Source organism: Peromyscus californicus, unplaced genomic scaffold (genome assembly GCF_007827085.1).
Source record: "Peromyscus californicus insignis strain IS unplaced genomic scaffold, ASM782708v3 Scaffold_5__1_contigs__length_169319896, whole genome shotgun sequence".
NCBI lineage: Eukaryota > Metazoa > Chordata > Mammalia > Rodentia > Cricetidae > Peromyscus > Peromyscus californicus.
This window is the reverse complement of record NW_026294573.1, coordinates 37,558,294-37,580,837: the sequence shown is the minus strand read 5'-3', so window position 1 is coordinate 37,580,837 and position 22,544 is coordinate 37,558,294. Positions and strand designations below refer to the sequence as shown.

The following is a 22,544-nucleotide window of genomic DNA, read 5'->3' as shown; positions in this document are numbered from 1 at the left end:
ACTTCAGGTCAACAACCCATGTCAGACTATTTTCTTTGGAAAGATACTGAACAAAACATACTTCAAGCTTTTCTTAGGGTCTCTGGGAGAAACAGACTATTCAAAGATGCGAATCCTTGATTTACATCAATGTCACATGTACCCCAGGTACTGGGGTTCAGAGTCCCCACAGTAAGGCCCTGAGAGAGAGTCTTGTTAAGCGCATCTGAGATGATACTTAGAGGAGCTGTGCATTAAAAGAAGGAGGGAGTCAACCTGAGGTTTGGAATGTACATAGCTCAAGTAGTTCAATGTTTGACCCTCTGAACCACAAAAAAAAAAAATAATAAAATGCTTGGAAGGAGGAACAAGTGGCTAACTGGCAGTAGGAGTTGCTGGCGAGTCGGTTCAGATTTCCATTGTATTGTGGTATTTGTGCACATATTTTACTGATAATAAACGGTAATCATTTAAAAAAATAATAAAATAAATTGACATTAAACAAGAAAGGAACTTTTATTTGTTTGGTTTTTGTTGTTGTTGTTTGTTTGTTTGTTTGTTTTGTTTTTTTGAGACAGAGTTTCTCTATGTAACAGTCCTGGCTGTCCTGGAACTCACTCTGTAAACCAGACTGGCTTCAAACTCAGAGATCACTTGCCTCTGCCTCTTGAGTGCTGGGATTAAAGGCATGTACCACCACCACCTGGCTCACACCCAGCTTGTCTTGAGGGAAAGTTGTATGGGGACCCTTGCAGAGCTCTGGGGCTGGTTATTGGTTAATAATAAACATATTTACCTAGTGTTTCTGGGAAGCTACTACAAACTCAAGAACCCAGAAGGAGCAGTTCCAAAGACAGGCAAATGCCAGGCCTTGCTGGGCATGGGAAATGGGGCAATGTCAGCTGAAGGGCCTCATGGGCTGCTCGTCTGTGGATTCAGCTCAATATCTCTACTCTGACCTCTGCTCACACTTCCATTTCACACCCTGCCCTTAGTTACCTGTCAGTCTACATACTTACACATACTGTGTGACCTTTGGCAAAGCCTGTCACCTCTCTGAGCCTCAAACCTTCTTTGTGCTTTTTGAAGTCTATTTGGGTCCTTAGGGCATCATCTTATTATTATTATTAGTAGTAGTTTTTTTATGACGGGGTCTCACTATGTAACTCTAGCTGTCCCAGAACTCACTATGTAAACCAGGCTGGCCTCGAACCTGCAGAGGTCTGTCTGCCTGTCTCTGCCTCCCAAGTGCCGGGATTAAAGGCATGCACTACCATGCCCAGCTGCATTAATATTGTTTATTCCAGGTTTTGTTTAGAGAAATTCTGCCTCAGATATCTCTGCACCTAGTTTTGAAAGAATACAGGGTCTCTCGGAAAAACAGACTATTCAAAGATGCGGATCCTTGATTTACATCAATGTCACATGTACCCCAGGTACTGGGGTTCAGAGTCCCCACAGTAAGGTCCTGAGAGAGAATCTTGTTAATCACATCTGAGCATTAATCAGCTTCCTGGAAGAATGAAGGCAAACAGCAATAGAAATTATGCTTACATTTGACATTCTTGCATCGATGTGTGTTTTCCTGAAATCTTATAAAATGTCCACAACTGTCACTCTGGTGTTTTGTTTGGTTTTGTTCTACAGAGTGAACCCAGGGTCTCTTGAACATGCTAAGTATGCACATTACAGGGAGTTACCCCTCCCCCCTCGAGTCCTCATTGCCCTGTTAATAGATTAATGGGCTGAAGCTCAAGGAGAGTAAATAGCATGTCTAAGATTACCTGCCTAGGGTGTAACAGAACTGGAATTGCAAGTCAGATTCTATCTGAATCTGAGGACCTTGGCTTCAGATTAGCATTAGTTCCATGAGGCTTCAGTAGGTAATGAGAGCCCACGGATGGGAGTCTCGGAGCAGTGGTCCAAGTGTCCAGCTTGAAAGGTGCAGAGTGTCATTCTGAGCATGTGATAGGTACTCAGGTCCTTGTGTTGGGGGAGGGGGGTGAACTGTTTATTGGAGATGGCTGGAGACTGGAGTAGAAAACATGGTGGCCCTGAGCTTGTCCTCTGGTGTTCATATGACAGTGTGAATGTGTCGAAAGGGGACCGACTGTAAATGAGGCTTTGAGGCTTTCTTAGCAGGTCTGGTTCTCAGTAGCCTGGGGCAGTGGGACTTTCCCACTGGGATCGTATCTTGTTGGATTGATGTTACATCTGCCACTTGGAGGTTCCTGGTAACCTTGCACAATTGCCTTATTAGCTAATTCCAATGAGGTGGGAGGATTTCAGATATACTCCTGATACCTGCCCAAAATTTGGGTCATCCAAAGAGGCTGAGAGATCAAAGAAATCACTAGTTATACAGGGTTGGGGCTGGAGGCAGCCCCGGGGGTCATCTCATCCAGATCTCTCTAAGAGTGAGGGAGGAAAGGTCACACACAGTTATCTCCATCACCAACCAGGCATTCCACAGGGATGGATTCTGGTCCTGATCCCGGTCTTTTTTTTTTTCTTTTTCTTTGAGACAAGGTCTCACTCACTATGTAGTCATGGCTAGCCTGGAATTTGCTAGAGCCCAGGTTGGTCTTGAATGCAAATCCTCCCACTTTACTCTTCTAAGTGCTAGGATTACAAGCCACCAAGCCCAGTGCAAAGGGTGTTTTAGGATAGGCTTACAGAATTGGCAAAAGTTTAGCTGATGCAGCATGGGAAAGGCCTTTTCTAGGAAACAGTATGAGTAGAGTGGAATTCTGAGACAGGCATGAAGAGAGCCCAGGCTAAGACTTAGAGTCTGCACTCTGTGCTATCAGCACAGATGTAGTCACTAAGACAGGGGCACCCCAGGATGTGAGGGCTCTCGAGGTAGCTGCTAGGGGGACCTGAGAAGACCACACAGCTAAATGATTCTTAATTGTGTATGTGGAGAGTGCTGGACTAACACACACACACACACACACACACACACACACACACACACACACACACACACACACAGATACACACTCTTCTCCTATCTCTCCTCCCCTGTCTCAAAAGAGGCAGCTAGCGAACACCACCACAACCCACGTTTCAAGGCCAGTGGGCACACCTCTGCCTTTCAGCAGCTCCTCCAGCTCTGGGGTTGGGAAGGGATGGAGGCACCCTCAACTTTGGAGCTTTGTGAGATCCGTGAGCCCTCCCCTTGTTGCAGTGATGCAAATCCGTTCCGGATTTATTAAAGGCATTCTTTCCGTGAAGCAGGCGAATAGGCGCCAGTGCCTGGCTGGGAGTGCTTCTCCCTGCCCTGACCTAAGGGCGGCCAGGGCTGAGATGGGAGTTCCCTCCCGGTTAGGAATCCTGCCGCTCCAGCCCGGAGTTTGGGGATAGGATAGAAGGTGGGAATTCCTTGGCAGGATAATGTGGGGGCACTGGGCCGGGAGAAGAAAACTGGTGATCCTCGGACTCAGAGCCAAATAGGAGAGGCAGGCAACTGCAGTGAGCAAGCAGGACACTGGTCTAGAGGTCTGTGGCACATTTGGGTAGGGAAAATTTGAAAGTTTAGGGTTGGTGAACAAGTTTAGGGTTGATGGGGTGGAAGATTCTGGAATCCTCAGACCACTGAGGGGCTACCCCAAACACAGGTTTGGCTACCAAGAACTAATTCGACCAATTCCTAGTCTTGAGGGCTTCCTCATCTCTCACAGGGTACCTGCTGGGAGCAGGAAGAAGGGAATGTGAGGAGCTCCAATTTCAGGAACCAGAAGTCTCAGAACTGTGTAACAGTCGGTGAAGAGTACTTGTATGTAGAGGCATGGAGACTCGTGTACTGTTGACAGCGTGCCGGACCGAGCTTTGTAACCAAGGACAGATCAGGTGATCAGTGGCGTCCACCTGTACTCACAGCTACTCTGGAGGCTGAGGCTGAGGACAGATTATTTGAGCCCAGGAGTTTAAGGGCCAGCCTGGGCAACATAGTCTTTTGCAAGCAGAGACGGGAAAAGAAACACAGGACTGGAGAGATGGCTCAGCAGTTAGGAGCACTGGTTGCTCTTCCAGAGGCACCAGGTTCAACTCCCAGCATCCACATGGCAGCTCACAATCACCTGTAACTCCAGTTGCAGGAGGGTTGCCAGTGCCCTCTTCTGACCTTTGTCTGGTACACAGACATACATACAAGCAAACCACTCATACACAGAAAATAAAACAATAAGAGTTCTTTAATTAACAAAAATTTAAATTTATTAAATTAACAATTTAAATTTGTTAAATTAACAAAAATTTAAATCAACTTGGCTTTCAGCTCTGCTCTGGCCACTGTTTTAGCCTTAGGCAGTTTTTCAACTTTGACAAACCTCATATTTTTTTTCATAAAATAAATAATAGAAATAGGGAGGTACAAGGTTTGTTGTGAGGGAGAAAGGAGTTTAAGAACAGTATTTGGCCGGGCGGTGGTGGCATATGCCTTTAATCCCAGAAGAGGCAGGTGATCTCTGTGAGTTCGAGGACAGCCAGGGCTGCACAGAGAAAACCTGTCTCAAAAAAAAAAAAACAAACAAAAAACAAACAAACGAAAGTGAGGGGTGAAAATAAAGGGATAGATCTGAGAGACAGGAGTGATGAGATGGGTGTCAGATCTCCATGATGGACTGAACGGAAAACTGGAAGACACGGTGAAGAGAATATGTGTTAGTCAGCTTTCTCTTCCTGTGACAATATCCAAGGCCATAGACTCAAAAGGAGGAAAGATTGGTTCGCAGTTTTGACGGTTTCTGTTCGTGGTACTTGGTCCTGTTGCTTTGTATTTATTTATGGTGGTTCAGTGTATCATGGAGGGCTGTTTACCTAAAGGCTGCCAGAAGCACGTGAAAGAAATTCAGGGGTCGAGGTCCTGATGCCTCCTTTAAAAGCATGCCTCCAGTAATGTTACAGTCCCATCACTCTTAATAGTGCCACAGGCTGGGGACCAAGCCTTTGACACATGGACCTTGAGGGACCTTCAAGATCCAAGCTCTAGAGGAAAAGTGTGAGAATGTTGTACTTATTTCCAGCTTGGGTCTTCCGTGGTACTGTTTTCTGAGCTAGGGAGTAGGAAGAGTAACACATTTGCTGGGAAGCTGAGTTAGGTTTTGAACATGTATATGGCCATACCAGTGGATAGATCCTTAATAATCAGGGTCTTTTAATCCTACCTGGCAATTACTGTATCCAGAGATGGGATGGAGTGTCATTAGCTATCTCTGATTGGCTGTTTCCTGGCTTTAGCTGATTGGAAGCTTGTGGCTGAAAGGGGATGCTGTCTGTGGTGGAGGCTGATATCACCATGGGGCAGGGCCAGATAGGTGTGTCTCCGTGTATGACTTTGGAGTGCCAGACTTTTCTTTGGCTGTGGTCTTATTCTATTAGCTTAGGGACTGGGTTGTCAGGAGAGGGTGACAATACTCTATGCCACCTTACAGCTGAGAAAACTGAGGGAGACTTCAGCACTCCGCTGAGGTGTGGACGGAGGTCTATGTATAGTGTACTCTCACAGTATTAGCTGGCGTTTGCTCTAAGAAGACAGGGAAAGCACCAGGACCAAGGTTCCTAGGTAGAGCCGTGTAGTTTGGAGGGTTGGCGAAGACCAGAGAAGGAAACAGAGGAAGCTTCCTGGAGGTGATGCCATTTGTATAACCCTAGAAGCATAATCTCATTCTTGGACTCCTGGCCAGCAGCAACTGGCAAACAGCCCCTGCCTGAAGCAAGGAAAATCTAGTCATCTAAGGGGCCTGTAGACAGACTGCGCCCACAGAGCCTCCACAAGGGCAGGCTGGGCTTCCTGCGGACAGGCCGCAGGCCACAGTACTGGGCATTGGTCATCTCAGGGTTTGGTTGTACTGTTGTAACACTGACAGCTGGAAGCTAGTGCCTGCTCATTTTCCTATCAGGGGTCAGCACAAGGTTATGTTCATTTCCTAGGTTTTATTTTACTTTAAATCAGGGGTGGGGTGGGGTGGGGGGTGTTACATGACAAGATGACTCAGCAGGTAAGGATACTTGCAGTTTGATCCCTGGAACTCATATTAGTAGAGAAAAGAGAACCAGCTCCTGTTAAGTTTACCTCTGACCTCCATATGTGTGCCTTAGCATTCAAGCAACCCCTCTACCACAGACAAATAAATAAATAAATAAATGTTAAAAGAGAAAAGCATCATGTGATAAAGTGACAGAGTCTGTCTAAGAAAGACTGTCACTCTGGGCCTGTTGGCACACATCTTTAATCCCAATACTTGGAGGCAGAGGCAGTTGGATCTCTGTTCAAGGCTAGCCTGAGTTCCAGGGCAAACATAGTGAGACTCTATCTGAAACAACAAAAGAAGGGTTGTGCATGCCTGTGTGTGCATGCACTTGTGCTTGTGAAGAAGCCAGAGGAAGACATTGGTGGTCCTTCTCTATCATTTTCCACCTTACTACCTTCACACAAGGTCCCTCAATGAACCTGGAGCCAGTGACACAGCTACCTCTGCTCCCCTATTCCTCACAGTGCTGGGGTACTGGGAAGCACACAACCATACCTGGCTGTTCATGTAGGTTCTGGGGATTTGAACTAAGCTCCTCATGCTGTGTACCCATTTTCCCAGCTCTGGGAAAAAGTTTTTTAAGACATAAAAAGATGTTGCTTGGGATTAGGGATGTGACTTAGTAAAGTGCTTACCACCCAGGCATGGTGCCCAATGTGGGGCATGTATTTCTACCTAGGGTTCTGAGAGAGCTGGAGGAAAAAAACAAGCAAACAAACAAACAAAAAAACAACACAGCCGGGCGGTGGTGGCGCACGCCTTTAATCCCAGCACTCGGGAGGCGGAGCCAGGCGGATCTCTGTGAGTTCGAGGCCAGTCTGGGCTACCAAGTGAGTTCCAGGAGAGGCGCAAAGCTACACAGAGAAACCCTGTCTCGAAAAACAAAAAAACAAAAAAACAAAAAAACAAAAAACAAAAAAAAAAAAAAAAAACAACACAGCTTCCTAGTATCCTAGTGCTCGTAGCATACAGAGGCACAGCTCTGCCATACAGCAAGCACTTGAGCAGCTGCATGTTAAGTAAAAGCAACAAGCTAAGTAAAATGCCTGCCACAGTGCAGGCACCAACTTCCTAGAGCTGGGGTGGTTTTTTGTTTGTTTGTTTTTGAGACAGGGTTTCTCTGAGTAGCTTTGGAGCCTTTCCTGGAACTCACTCTGTAGCCCAGGCTGGCCTCGAACTCAAAGGGATCCACCTGCCTCTACCTCCCGAGTGCTGGAATTAAAGGTGTGCACTACCACCACCCAGCCCATAGCTGGGGTGGTTAAATGCAGCTTCCTATTAGACTCGACTCCCAGTTAAATGCAGCTCTAGGCCTTTTGAACAGACCTGAGCAGGGCAGAGCCAGGCACCAGTGCAAAACTACATGGCATGTTTAAGATTTGGCTCACGAAGTCAGAGAATGCTACATGTGCACAGTAAATTAGGTTCAGACCAAAAAAAACCTTTAAAACAGGTTACAGCATGCACAGGTACTTTAGAAAGAAAAAGAAATGGGTATAGACAGTCATAGAAAAAAAATAGTTTAAAAATAGCTAAGTAAAGTTTTCAAAGAAAGAGTTAAGGAATATAAAAAGAATAAGCCATGTAAAGATGGAAAATACACAGGGAGAATGGATCGTCTATGGTACTTTGTTGACTTTGAATTTTTTGAACACTGATGAGCAAATAGCAGTTGCTGAGAGTCATGGGATTATAAAAGGAACTGATAAATTAAACCAGCCTAGATACTTTAGGGATGTCTTAATTTCAAAATGGAATTCAGAAAATGTATTGCGTTGGGGAAGAGGTTTTGCTTTTGTTTTCACAGGAAATGAAAGGCTGTGGATTCCTTCAAAATCAATAGAGACCAGATCTAAATGGGGGAGACCTCCTGAAAAATCTTAGCTACAGACATAAAGAAATAAACCTAGAAAAATTATAAGACAGGTGAAATATGCTGATCTCTTGACATGGGAATAGCTGAGACTGGATGAGACATGATAAATCTTATTGATTACAGAGGCCTTATGATTTATTATTACATGTCATCCTTTCATATGGCTTGGATAGAGGTTTGATCTATGGTTCAAACAAACTTATAAAATTGAGAGATGCCTTTTATCTACTCAAACATAAAACAAAAAACCATCTTTGACTGGCTTGTGTACAATGCACAGTCCATACTTGTGTTAATGCAGATATATATTTTACCTTTGAAAGTTTGTGTGTTTTCAGAGAAAGGGGACCAGACACTAATGGAAATGGGTGGCCCAGGGGGTTCAGCCTTTCAGAGTGCCTCTGTTGAGTTTCCTCTGAGTTATATGTTCAGAAGAACTTCAAGGCTGCTAGCTGAGATGGTTCAGCCTCACAGACTATTCTAGCCAGGACTTCAGATAAGCTTTGCACTTTGCCATTACAAAGAGACTGGACAACAAATGTTACAGCTAGTTTTCTTAGGACTTGACCATTATCTCACTTTTCTCAGGGTCTCAAATTCAGAAAAGAAACTTACATAAGGAATGTAAAGTTTATAAGGTTGAGAATTATAAAAGCTTAAATTGTTTATCTAAAAAAATGTTTTGAGGTTTAAAGAGATAATTTTGGGTTGGTAATACAAGTTAGGATAGAAAATAAATTAGGCATACAACTTTGGATTTACCATGATAGAATAGGCAATGGAGTATTTTCTCTGAATTTTATCGTATATAGTCTTACTATGCTAAAGCTAAAACTTTTTATTTAGACAAAAAGGGGGAACTGTTTCAGAGTATTTAACTATGCAAAGATGTGTTGCATTTGTTTAATTATGTAAAGATGTGTTGCTGTTTTACCTTGCCTGCCTAAGGCACTTGATTGGTCTAATAAAGAGCTGAATGGCTAATAGCGAGGGAGGAAGTATAGGTGGGACTTCCAGGCAGAGAGAGTAAGTAGGAGGAGGAATTTAGGCTCTGGAGAAGAAAGAAAAAGAGGCACCAGGAGCCAGCCAGCTAGATACAGAGGAAGCAGGAAAGTAGGACATACAGAATGAAAGGTAAAAAGCTCTGAGGCAAGATGTAGATGAATAGAAACAGGTTAAATTAAGTTAAAAGAGCCAGTGAGACAAGCCTAAGTTAAGGCCGAGCATTCATAATTGATAATAAGTCTCTGTGTCTTTATTTGGGAGCTGGTTGGCAGCCCAAAGAAAATTCCAACTACACAAGCCTGAGTACCTAATTTCAATCCCTAACACCCATGGCAAAAGCTGAGTGTGAGATTGTGTTTTATAAAAGAGCAATAGGGAGGCAGAGACAGAAGGATCCCTGAGACTCACTGGCTAATCAGGCTAGCCAAATCAGCAATCTCAAGGTCTTTAAAATACATATATTTAGGGGGCTGGAGAGATGGCTCAGTGGTTAAGAGCACTGGCTGCTCTTGCAGAGGTCCTGAGTTCAATTCCCAGCAACCACATGGTGGCTCACAACCATCTATAATGAGATCTGGTGCCCTCTTCCGGCGTGCAGGTATACATGCAGGCAGAACATTGTATACATAATAAATAAATAAGTAAATAAATAAATAAATAAATAAATAAGTAAGTAAGTAAGTAAATAAATAAATAAATAAATAAATAATAAAAAATACATATATTTATCAGACCTGGTGGCACACAGCTTTAAGCACTTGGGAGGCAGAGGCGGGGGAATCTCTGTGAGTTCAAGGCTAGCCTGGACTACATAGTAAGTTCTAGGACAGCCAGGGCTACATAATAAAGAGACCCTGTCTCAGGAAAGTAAGTGGCCCACACCTTTAATCCCAGCACTCAGGAGGCAGAGGCAGGCAGATTTCTGTGAATTTGAGGCTAGCCTGATCTACAGAGCAAGTTCCAGGACAGCCAGGGCTACATAGTGAGACCCTGTCTGTATTTCCTTCTTTTTGCCTATATCAGAAGTTGGATTCAAAGAGAACCTGTCTCCAAAACAAACAAACAAACAAATAAATAAATAAATAAATAAATAAATAGGAGGTGGGTTGTAGATGGATTTTTCTTTGGGCTGCCAGCTCACAATAAATGACATGGAGACATTATTAATTATGGAATCTTGGCTTACAGTTTAGGCTTGTCCCATTAGCTCTTATAACTTAAATTAACCCAATTATATTAATCTATGTTTTGCCTCATGGCTTTTTACCTCTCTTCCGTCTTGCACCTCCTGTTTCCTCTTCGTGTCCTTGGGCGTCTCTCTCTTGCCTAGATTCATCTCCTCTTCCTCTCTCTCTGCCCGGAAGTCCTGCCTAGCTCTTTATTAAACCAATTAAAAGATGCCTTGGCAAGCCGGGCGGTGGTGGCGCACGCCTTTAATCCCAGCACTCGGGAGGCAGAGCCAGGCGGATCTCTGTGAGTTCGAGGCCAGCCTGGGCTACCAAGTGAGTCCCAGGAAAGGCGCAAAGCTACTCAGAGAAACCCTGTCTCGAAAAACCAAAAAAAAAAAAAAAAAAAAAAAAAAAAAAAAAAAAAAAAAGATGCCTTGGCAAAGACACATCTTTACAGTGTACAAAAAGATTATTCCACAACAATGGATGGTTGTTCTGAAGTATACCTGAAACTGACCTCTGCCCTTCATATACATAGTCACACAGGTGCATGTGCACATGTATACACACACACACACACACACACACACACACACACACACACACACACAGCTAATCTAAGTCTAGTGCATTGGAATATGCCTGTAGTTCCATTTATTCAGAAGGCCAAGGCAGGAGAATATCAATGTCAAGGCCAGTATGAGTTCTATTTCAGCAAATGGAAAGACAAGAAAGAAGGGAAGGAGAGAGACAGAAGGAAAAAAGAAAGGAGGGGAGGGAAGGAAGGGAGGTGTTATGATATATCCTGCGGGGGACCTCAGCTGGCTGGGCCAGGGTATCCCATGCATGCAGGGAAACATGGCAGGCAGATGCAGTGGTGGGTGGCAGTTCGTGGAACAGTAACTCACACCCAGGTGCTGCATCCACGTAGAGTTAGTTTATTACAATAGAGAAATGAAGAGAAAGACAGGAAAGAGGGAGACAGGAGGAAAGAGAAGGGAGGGAAAGCAGAGGTGTGCACATCTCGTGGGAATAGAAAGAGAGAGAGGGAGAGAGGGAGAGAGGAAGCAGAGGGATTTTTCTGTAAAATGAGTCTTTTACACATGGACTTAGGGCACCCCAAAGGGCAGGTTTCCAAGGGGCGGGTCAGAATACTAACATTGGTTTCCAAGGGATGGGCCAGAATATTAACATTGGTTTCCAAGGGGTGGGTCAGAATATTAACAGAAGGGAGGAAGGAAGGGAGGGAGGATGGGAAGAAGGAAGGGGGAATGGTTACTAACTTTTCATCGGTCGCCTATCATTTTCTCCAGATCCACATGGGTGATGACAGACTGCTATAGGAAAGGGTTCTCCACATTCTTAGTAGCTAATAAGGATAACTACAATTTTTTGGGTTTAGGCTGAAAAGATGACTCACAGGGTAAGAGCACTGACTGCTTTTCCAGGGGGCTTGGGTTTGAATCCCAGCACCCACATGGCAGCTCACAATCCTATTTAACTCCATTTCCACACCCTGGCTTGTGACCTCTGAGGGTACCAGATATGCAAATCATGCACAGGTATACATGCAAGCGAAACAGCCATACACATTAAAAAATAAGATGAAATCCTGCTCTGGGAAGATGGCTCCATTAGTAAGTGCTGCTATCCAGGTATAACCTGGGTTTGGGACCCCAGGGCCCACATCAAGATGGACATGGTGGCATGTGCTGGAGAAGAGGAGACAAAAGGCTCCCTTGAGCTTTCACACCAGCCAGTCCAGCCAAACTGGTGAGCTCCAGGTTCAGTTAGAAACCCTGTTAAAAAAATAAGATGGAGAAGACTGAGGAAGACACCCAATGGCAACCTCTAGAAACACACACACACACACATACATATACACACACACACACCTGTACATAGACATATGATATATATATACACAAAAATTCTAAGCAAGGCTATTAATTGTTGAAGAAACTAGAAAACAAAAGTAAGCAAAAAAATTATACAAAGAGAATCCTTTAAAAGATAATGTTGGGCCAGGTGGTGGTGGCACACGCCTTTAATCCCAGCACTCAGGAAGGAGAGGCAGGTAGATCTCTGTGAGGTCAAGGCCAACCTGGTCTACATAGCAAGTTCCAGGACAGCCAGAACTAAATAGTAGAGAGACCCTGTCTCACAATAAGTAAATAAATAAATAAATAATAAATTATCTTTTTTCATTTCTGGAATTATATGGTATATATACATATACATATATATATAAACATAGTCTTGTGTCATTTTTTTCTTATTGAATAAAACCATAAAAGCTGTCCAATATTTAATATTCTTTTTTAAAGTCCTAATCACTCCTACTCTATGTAATTATATTTTTTTTATCAAACTTTTATCCTTAAGCATGTAATATTTAATTTTTGCTATTATAAAAATGCTGTGATGAGGCCGGGTGGTGGTGGTGCACACCTTTAATTCCAGCACTCGGGAGGCAGAGCCAGGTGGATCTCTGTGAGTTTGAGGCCAGCCTGGTCTATAGAGTGAGATCCAGGACAGTCACCAAAACTACATAGAGAAACCCTGTCTCGGGAAAAAAAAAAAACACAAAAACAAACAAACAAAAAATGCTGTGATGAAGATCCAGGCATAATGGTACATATTTATAATCCCAACACATTGAAGGATGAGGCAGACAGTTTCGAGTCCCAAGTTAGCCTAGGACACAGGTAAGACCTTACCTTAAAGAAAAAAAGAGAGAGAGGGAGAGATGGCTCAGCAGTTAGGACTTGCTATTCCTGCAGAAGACCCAGGTTCAGTTCCCAGCACCCAAATGGTGGCTGGCAACAGTCTTAATTCCAGTTCTAGGTGACTCTACCCTCCCTTGGTCTCTGTACCAAGTACACATACAGTGCACATTCACACATGCAGGCAAAACATTCATACACATAAAATAAAAATAATAAATCTTGGAGACTGAAGAGATGCTTCAGAAGTTAAGAGCACTGGCTGCTCTTGCAGAATACTTGGGTTCAATTCTCAGCACCCACACATAGCAGCTCACAACTATCTATGACTCCAGTTCCAGGAGATCTGGTTCTGTCTTCTGGTCTCTGTAGGCACTGGTGCACTCACATACACATAGGCAAAACACTCACATACAGATGGATGTGGTAGCATCTTTTAAACCCAGCACTGAGGAAGCAGAGGCAGGTAGATCCACATGGGCCAGCCTAGTCTACATAGTGAATTCCAGGCTAGCCAGGGATACATATTAAGACCTGTCTCAAAACAAACAAAAACCCAACAAACCATCAACACTACCAAACACCAAAAAGCTACAAAACACATAAAATAAAAATAAATCCTAATTTGAAAGGTAAAGGCACTTGCCTGATGACGTGTTCTATCTCCAGAACCCACAGGATGTAAGGAAGTATTGCTACAAAGCTGCCTTCTGACTCCTACACAGATCATGGTACATGAACACACACATAAATAAATACAGGGAAAAATGTAATGCAATGATAAAAATCTGTGTACACATATCTCTGTTTATATTTTGAGTTATTATCGACTTCTTCTGGAAGTAGAATTACAGATCAAAGACTAAAAACAAATTCTTTCTTTCTTTCTTTTTTTTTTAAAGACAGGGTCTCACTATGTAGCCCTAGTGGGCATCAGGTTGGCCTTGAACTCACAAAGATCTGCTTGCTTTTGCTTCCTTAAGTATTGTGCTACCATACCTAGCTAGAATATTCTTTGTTTGTTTGTTTGTTCATTCATTTGTTTGTCTGTTTGTTTTTTGAGACAGGGTTTCTCTGTGTAACCACCCTGGCTGTCCTGGAACTCACTTTCTGGACCAGGCTGTACTCAAACTCACAGAAATCTGCCTGTCTCTGCCTCCCGAGTGCTGAGATTAAAGCATGTGCCACCACTGCCCCTCTCAATAAAGATATTGTGGGGGAGTGCTGAATCTATTAAGTTCTTTGCTCCTTTCAAAGAGGAAATCCTTTCTAGATTCTCCGAGCTTTAGGATTTTTGAGTCAAATTGGCTAAATCTGAAGCACCTACTGAGAGGCCCACCTTTCAACACGGGTGGCCACTCGATCACTTCCTGTGAGTTTTTCTTTTCTCCTTCTTTCAATGAGGCTGCTTTAATTTTTTTCTTTATTACATTATTTATTGATTGTGTGCATTTCTGTACTAGCCACACACGTCACAGCACCATGTGGGGGACAGAGGACAATTTGCAAAAGTTACTTTTCTCCTGCCACCATGTGGGTCCCGGGGATCAAATCCAGGTGGTCAAGCTTAGTAGCAGGTGGCAGTTACTTGCTAAACTACCTCATTCGTCCCTTGTGTAGTTTTCTGATTGAGAGACCGAAGGGGAGTCTTATGGGCAGATTTGGGACGGAAGGAGTGGCCAGGAGGAGGCCCAGAGCTTGTTATAATAGCCTAGCAGAGATTTTTTTTTTCAGCTTCAGACATTTTTATTCTCACTAGCTAGTTAACTGACAGTTTGTCCAAGTGGAGATGAGGGACGGTAGAAGACAGCAAGCTCCTGCCTTATCACATTTCCAGAGGCTGGAGGAGACTGGTAACGTAGGGGCAGTACCAGCACCAGAGCGTTTGTGTGCTTGGACAAGGGCTACTGAACCAACAGGAGCTAATTGAGAGGCTCTTGGGCCCTGTGCATGACGATCAGCTGATCTGTCTTTAACAGTGTGATAAATGCCCCATTCAGTCCGGGGGCAGTCACAGCTCAGAGAGACCCAGTCAGACCCTGTTACTGATCTGATGACAGGTGCATGGGGTAATCACTGCTTCACCACAGATGTCTTCTCTGGAGGGTAGTCTCTATTCCAGGAGACAGAATGAGATTTTTCATGATCAGAAATGTCACATATGATACCCTTTTCCAGAGGAACTCTGCACATTGAAACAGAGCAAGCAATGAATTCTTGTTATTGCCTATTTTTTAGATAACAACAATAATAATAAAAGACAGCAAGCATGATGGCTCATGCTTATAATCCCAGGACTTCAGAGTGTGAGGCAGGAGGATCACCAGAAATTCAAAGTCAGTGAGTTTCAGGTCAGCCTGAGCTATAGAATAAGACCTTGTCTCAAAACAAAACAAAAAACAGGGACTGGAGATATGCTTAGTGGTTAAGAGCACTTGTTTTTGCAGAAGATCAGGGTTTGATTCTAAACACCCACATGGTGGTTCAGAACCCCCCCATAATTACAGGGGATCAGGCACCCTCTTCCGACCCCTGCAGGCCCCAATTACACACACGATGCACACACATACATGGAGGCAGACGTTCGCATATAAAATAAATGAATGCATAAAATGAATAAAAACAAAAAACAAAGCAAAACAAAAATCAGTGGAGCATTATTTGTTGGAGACAGCTTCTGGGGTCTCTGAACTGTGCCACTGCTCTTTGTGCTAGCCTTTCTCAAGTTCCACACTGTCTCAGTTAGTGTCTCTATTGCTGTGATGAAACACCATCACCAAAGGCAGCTTGGAGAGGAAAGGGTTTATTTGGCTTACACTTCCACGTCACAGTTTTTCATTGAAGGAAGTCAGGACAGGAACTCAATCTGAGCAGGAATGTGGAGGCAGGAGCTGGTGCGGAGGCCATGGAGGAGTGCTGCTTACTGTCTTGCTCATCATGGCTTGCTCAGTCTGTTTTCTTTTTTTCCTCCAGGACAGGGTTTCTCTCTGTAACAGGCCTGGCCATCCTGGAACTCATTCTGTAGACCAGGCTGGCCTCGAACTCACAGAGATCTGCCTGCCTCTGCCTCCAGAGTGCTGGAATTAAAGGCTTGCAGAAGTCAGGACCACCAGGCCAGTGATGGTACCACCCACAATAGTCTGGCTCCTCCCCATCAATCACTAATTAAGAAAATGTCAATGGATGTGGTGGCACCTGCCTTTTAATTCCAGCAGTTGGGATTCAGAGGCAGGTGAATCTCTCTGAGTTCGAAGCCTGCTTGCTCTACAGAGTGAGTTCAGGACAGTTAGAGCTACATAGTAAGACCCTGTCTCAGGAAAAACAAATCAACAACAACAACAAAAACCAACAAGAAAATGCCCTCCAGGCTTACCTACATCCCAATCACATGGAGGCATTTTCTACACTGAAGCTCTCTCTCCTCAAATGATTTTAGCTTGTGTCAAGTTGACATGAAACTATCCAGCACACTATCTAAATCTCTCACTTTAAAGAAAATAGCCCAGAGATTTTTTTTTTTTTTGGTGGGGGAGCAATAGTAAGTACTCTCGCATGGTGAAGACATGAATATGTCTTCAAGAATATTACTTCAAGAATATGAAGTAAATTAGTCCCCAGAACCTATGTTGGGATGGAAGGAGAGAACCAACTCCACAGAGTTGGCTTGTGGCCTCCATAGACACCCCACCATCATGTATACACACATACACACTAATAAATAGCTTGTTAAGTGAGAGCAAAATCCTTACTGAAAATAAGAATAAGTAAAAAATTTAAAGTATCTTAGCCAGGCTTGATGGCTTACACACATCTTTAATCCCAGCACTCAGGAGGCAGAGGCAGATAGATCTCTGAGTTTGAGGCCAGCCTGGTCTATAGAAGGTGTTCCCGGACAGCCAGGGCTACACAGAGAAACAAACAAATGAAGTTTCTTTTCTTTATAATTGAGTGTGTAGCATGTGCACACACTGGCCCCTCCCAATCATTTAAGAAAAAAAAAAAAGAATGTAGGGGTTGGTGAGATGTCTCGGTCGGTAAGGGCACTTGCTGCTAAGCCTGGTGAACCTGAGTTCCATCCTATAGAGCCACATGGTGGAAGACATAGTGGAAGGAGAGAACCAACTCCAGTTGTCTTTTAACCTGAACATGAGCACCGTAGCACGTGTAACTCCCAAAAGAAATAGGTGTAATTATTTTTAAAAGAGTGAAGTATTTGAAACCCCAGACTCGGTACTGATGAAAGCCGTGGGGTAAAGTTGAAGGGCAGAACTGATCACTGGAGAGGGAGGTGTTGACAGGACACTGAATCGCAAACATCAGGCGGTACTCCTCAAGTCTGCGCAATTTAGTTTTGCTTGGTTTGCTTTGGTTTTTTTTGAGGCAGGATCTTGGTACATTGTTCAAGCTGCCCCCAAGCTTGTTCTGTAGCCAAGCTAGCCTTGAACTCACGATCTGCCTACCTCAGCTTCTCAAGTTCTGGGAAGTAGATAACGTTCTTATTTGGCATTAATATCCCAATGGAGCTGGGAACATATATCTGTACTGCTTATTAAGGTTCATTCAAACCTCATCCTCTCTAATGGATTGAGATGGCTTTAAAATACTTTCTAAAATTCCTAATTTTATCTTGTTTGAAAATTTCAGTAAGAAAAACAGCATTTTTACTATGAATCAGAACAGATATAAGCTGAAAGAGTGTATATTCTGCTTTCTTTCAGAGTAGTTTAAATGAACCTGGCCTGGTGGTACCACATTCAGGAGGCTAAGATAGGCGTATGTGAGCATGAGGCAAACTACTGTCTCAAAACCCCCAAAATAAATAAAAAAAAAGCTGAGCATGGCAGTATCCCCATGTACTTCCAACCCTTTAAGAAGTGAAGGCAGAGAGGAGAGAGATGGCTTAGCAGTTAAGAGCACTGACTGATGTTCCAGAGGACCCAGGTTCAATTCCCAGGCCATCCAATGTCTGATCATGCCAGGATTAAGAAGGAAGAAGAAGGAGGAAGAAGGAGGAAGAAGGAAGAAGAAGGAAGAAGAAGTGAAGGCAGGCTGGGTGTAGTTGCGTAGCACTTTAATCCCAGCATTCGGGAGGCAGAGGCAGATGGATCTCTGTGAGTTCGAGGCCAGCCTGGGCTACAGATCAAGTTCCAGGACAGCCAGAGCTACACAGAAAAAAAACTCTGTCTCAAAAAAGAAAAAAAAAAAAAAGGAAAAAAAATTAAGGTAGAGGCCACAAGATCAGGAATTCAAGGTCATCCTTGGCTACATACTAAGTTCCAGGCCAGTTTGGGCTACATGAAAATCAGTCTCAAAAAACAAGCAAACTCTCTATTGAGAGAGATCGTCTGGTAAAAGCACTTGCCTCCAATCCTGATGACCTGAGTTCGATCCCTGGGACCTATATGGTAGAAGGAGAGAAACCTACTCCTACACATTGTCCTTTGACCTCTACATACCTACTGTGGCACTCAAGTTCACACACATGTATATACAAACAAATTTTAAAAATTAGACAAAATGGCCGGGCGGTGGTGGCGCACGCCTTTAATCCCAGAACTTGGGAGGCAGAGCCAGGCGGATCTCTGTGAGTTCGAGGCCAGTCTGGGCTACCAAGTGAGTTCCAGGAAAGGTGCAAAGCTACACAGAGAAACCCTGTCTCGAAAAACAAAAAACAAAAAACAAACAAACAAAAAAATTAGACAAAATGAAGTTTAAAAATTATTTTATGTGTATGAGTATTTTTCTTGCATGTATATCTGCACACCGCTTGCATGCCTTGTGCCTGAGGAGGCCAGAAGAGGATGTTGGATACCCTGGAACTGGAGGTGCAGGCAGTTGAGAGCCACAGTGTAAGTGCTGGGAAACTCATGTGCCAGCTAGCTTGGAGTACCCTGCTGCATAGCAACAAAGACAGGGCCTAGGAAATGGCTCAGCAGGAGAGGCCCCTGGCTGCTAAGCCTGTTGATTAAGTTCAATCCTTACCATTCACATAGTGAAGGAGAGACACACCTCCTGAAAGTTGTCCTTTGGGGCTGGAGAAATGGCTCAGTGGTTAAGGGTACCAGGCTCGCACATGGTGCACACACATAGATGTAGGCAAAACATTCATACACACAAAATAAAAAATAAATCTAGAACAACAACAAAAGGTGGGTAGGACCAGGCATGGTGGTACATACCTTCAATCCCAGAACCCAAGAGGCAGGAAGCAGGTGGATCTCTATTAGTTAGAGACCAGCCTGGTCTACATAAAGAGTTCCGGGCCATTCAGGGCTACACAGTGAGATCCTGTGTTGAAACAAGCAAAAATGAGACGGATGGGGCTGGCAAGATGGCTCAGTGGGTAAAAGTCTTTGCCATACAAGCCTAGTACCTTGAGTTTGGTCACTGGATCCCACATAAAGCTGGAAGGAAAGAAGTGACTCCATAGGCTGTCCTCTGACTTCCTGCATGTGTGCACACACACACACACACACACACACACACACACACACACACACACACAACAATAAAGTTAAAAAAATATTTTTAATTAAAAAAGAAGACATTTGACATTGACCTTTGACCTCCACTGACATGCACACTTATGCATATGCATCTGCACATGAGATTATACATTGTACATGCACATACCACACATACACAAGACACACAAGTGAAAATGGGGTACCACAAGGTTGGCATAATGGCTCAGTGATTAAAAGCATTTGCTGTTTCCTCAGAGGACCTGGGTTCAGTTCCCAGATCTTACATGGTGGATGGCTCCCAACTGCCTGTAACTCCAGTGTTGGGGGATCTGATACCCTCTTCTGGACTCTTAGAACACCAGGCAGGAACGTGGTGCACACAAATACGTTCAGGAGAAACACTCATACACATAAATAAAAAGAATCTTTAGAAAAATAAGATCCCACAGTAAAAGTTGATGTGGAGTGCAGTGCTTTGGCTAGCAACGTAAGGGAAGACCACTTTGAGGAGAGGACATCTGAACTGAGACTCGAAGGAAGGGAAGGTGTAGAGAGAGATGTGGGGAAAGGGGCATTCTAGGGAGAGGGAACTAGAAGGTCCTGAGGCCTCTCCGATCCTGCTCGCTGACGAAAGGCGGAAGCAGAGGTAGAAGGATGGGTGTGCGTGGGAGAGAGTTGTTAGAAGAAGGCTGGGTGAGAGGCACAGAGGAGACCTTTATGACCAGGCCTCCACTCACCTCTCCTCACCTTCTGGCACTCTCAGCTGCTTGCACTCTGCTTTTTAGGCGAACGTGAACTGTTTTGTTCTGCAAACAAGCTGTTCTCTTTGTATATGAATGAGGTCTGTGCAGACTGCTCCCTCAAGCTGGGGTTCACAGCTATGACCATTCCCTCCTTTTTTTTTTCCCAGTAATAGAATTTTATAGTTCAGCATGGTGGTGCACACCTTTAATTCCAGCATTCTGGGGGCAAAGGCAGAAGGATCTTTATGAGTCGAGGCCAGTCTGGTTCCAGGATAGCCAGAGTTACATAAAGAGACCATGTCAAAATAAAATTTAAAAAAAAAAAGAATTTTTGCAGGGCATATAGAGATAGTCTCCTATCTGATATGTTGATATGTACTGCTACATGAGAGGAAAAAGGAGTTTTTTCTGTCTTTTTTTTTTTTCCGATACAGAGTTTCTCTGTGTAGTTTTGGTGCCTGTCCTGGATCTCTCTCTGTAAACCAGGCTGGCCTCAAACTCACAGAGATCCGCCTGCCTCTGCCTCCCGAGTGCTGGGATTAAAAGAATGTGCCACCACCGGCTGGCTGAGTTTCTGTCTTTTTGACACACTGTTCTCTTTCTTTCCGTTTTTTTTTATTTATTTTTTTATTTTTTATTTTTTTTGGTTTTTCGAGACAGGGTTTCTCTGTGTAGCTTTGCGCCTTTCCTGGAACTCACTTGGTAGTCCAGGCTGGCCTCGAACTCACAGAGATCCGCCTGGCTCTGCCTCCCGAGTGCTGGGATTAAAGGCATGCGCCACCACCGCCCGGCTCTTTCCGTTTTTGTAGACTTGGTAGTTCTGTGTATCTCAGGCTGACATCAGGCTCATGATCCTCTTGCTTGGATCTCTTGAATGATTATAAGTGTGTACCACTGTACTTAGCTTAGATATTTTATAATAGCTTGGCCTCTATTCTTTCTTTTGTCTGGTAAATTCTTTCTCTTTTCCTTCATTCCTTTCTTTCTTTTATTTCCTCTTTCAGATAGGGTCTTACTCTGCACCCCAGGCTGTCCTTGAATTCAGTCTTCATGCCTCAGTCTCCTGATTGCTGTGGTTACAGGTAGGTACTATCATGTTTGACTTGACTTGTGAATTCTTATTTTTATCTGTCAAGACCAAGATCTAAGTACCACTTTTCCTGTGCTCTCCAAGGGGAGTTTCTTCCCTTCATTTAACTCTCACTCAAATGTCTCCAGCAGATGACTTTTTCTGAGTCTTTACTGTACTTTATATTTAGAGCTATCCTAGTAGTCTACTCAATGACCACTGACTAGGAGGCTGATGAAATGTCACACCGTGGGTAACTGAGGAGTTTATAGTCTACAAAGAAAGACATGCCTCGGATAAGATAATTGGGTAGTGTCATAATACATGCTCTGTGAGAAGTGAGCTGGAGGGCAGAACAGCCATCCCTCCTTCTTCCTTTCTTCTCAACTCCCATGTGCAGTTCTATGAAAAAAACAAGGAATGGAGAAGGCTGGATAACCCAGATCTTGAGAAACTAACAAATGGGAATGAAAGAAGATGTTAGGTGGTAGCAGGACAGCAGTTATGGTTACACTCACCTTAAAGAGGCACTTTCCAGTTCCATCAGGACAGAAGGAATTATTGCTCCTGGAAGCCTACGTCATTTACTGAATGTGGTCACTATTGGAGATGGTGAAAGCTCCTTGGAAGCTTCTGCTGCAAGAGATGAAAAGTTGTAGAGCTGCAAGATGACCAACCATTGAAGGACTTATTCTTGACTTGAGAATCCCTGGAGAGTTAATTCCTACAAGTAGGGAAGGTTATGTTCCAGTTGGAATAACTTTGGCTTAAAAAAAAAAGTTGTTAAATAGTCTGAGTTAGTTGCAGAGAAATGGGCCAAGGATATGTAGGCTATATGTTGGAAGTTCTATCTGGAATTAAAAAAAAACATATTTTATGTTAATTGTGTGTATATATGTGTTGAAGTATATACACTATATACACATAAGTGCAGGTGCCTGTAGAGACCAGAGAAGTATGTTTGATCCTCTGGAGCTGGAGTTATGGACCGTTTTGAGCTGCTTGATGGTACATATTCTTAAGGGGTGAATCATCTCTCAGCTCCTACCTGAGGTTATTAGAAGGTTGCTGAAGATTGCATTTGGTCCATGAACTCCTTACTACTTCTAGAAATAAAGCAAATCAATATTGAAGACAATAACCAGGATAATATTGGGTAATTTGCACATGGATGTAGATGTAGGCTTCTGGTAGCTTTTGTGAATTATAAGATTCATAAAAACTGAAGACACTGTGAAAACTTGGACTATGTCTTTGAACAGATAAAGAGAACTTAGCAAGGTCTTTAGGAGGGAAGAAAGTGTAGCCTCACTCGAGTTTACCAAGCATGTCAATTAGTCTGCAGTCCAAGGAAGTACAACAGGGAGCAAAGATGCCAGTGTTGGATGCTGTTAGAGAGTCTCCTGTTTGTAACGAGGCTTTGGATGTTGTTAGAGCTTCTCCCGTTTGTAACAAGGCTTTGTGTTTCCTTGTTC

General features: G+C 43.6%; 1 protein-coding gene across 1 annotated transcript in view; it reads left to right on the top strand.

The window, feature by feature from the left end:
* P3r3urf (PIK3R3 upstream open reading frame) overlaps positions 1-22,544 on the top strand; it is a 34,557-nt gene that overhangs the window by 6,060 nt on the left and 5,953 nt on the right. The gene's annotated exons all lie outside the window — the stretch shown is intronic.